Below are 222 nucleotides of genomic sequence, written 5' to 3' on the forward strand. Positions count from 1 at the left end.
TTAAATTTTTTTCCTCAAGTAAAGTCACACTTTGGTTATTTACCAAAGATATACCTAAACTAGAGTAATAAGACCATTGTACCTTTTGTTCTTGGAATTGCAATCACAAGGTGTTAAATCACAATTTCAGTCCTCAACACCAAGCTCAGATTATTTCAAACCACAGGTTGTCTAATTGTATAACCTCCAATTGGGGTCAACATGAACAACAATTGCGAATAA

This window comes from Theobroma umbraticum, unplaced genomic scaffold (assembly GCF_002168275.2).
Source record: "Theobroma umbraticum cultivar Fairchild unplaced genomic scaffold, ASM216827v3 scaffold_12.1, whole genome shotgun sequence".
In the NCBI taxonomy this organism is placed as follows: domain Eukaryota; kingdom Viridiplantae; phylum Streptophyta; class Magnoliopsida; order Malvales; family Malvaceae; genus Theobroma; species Theobroma umbraticum.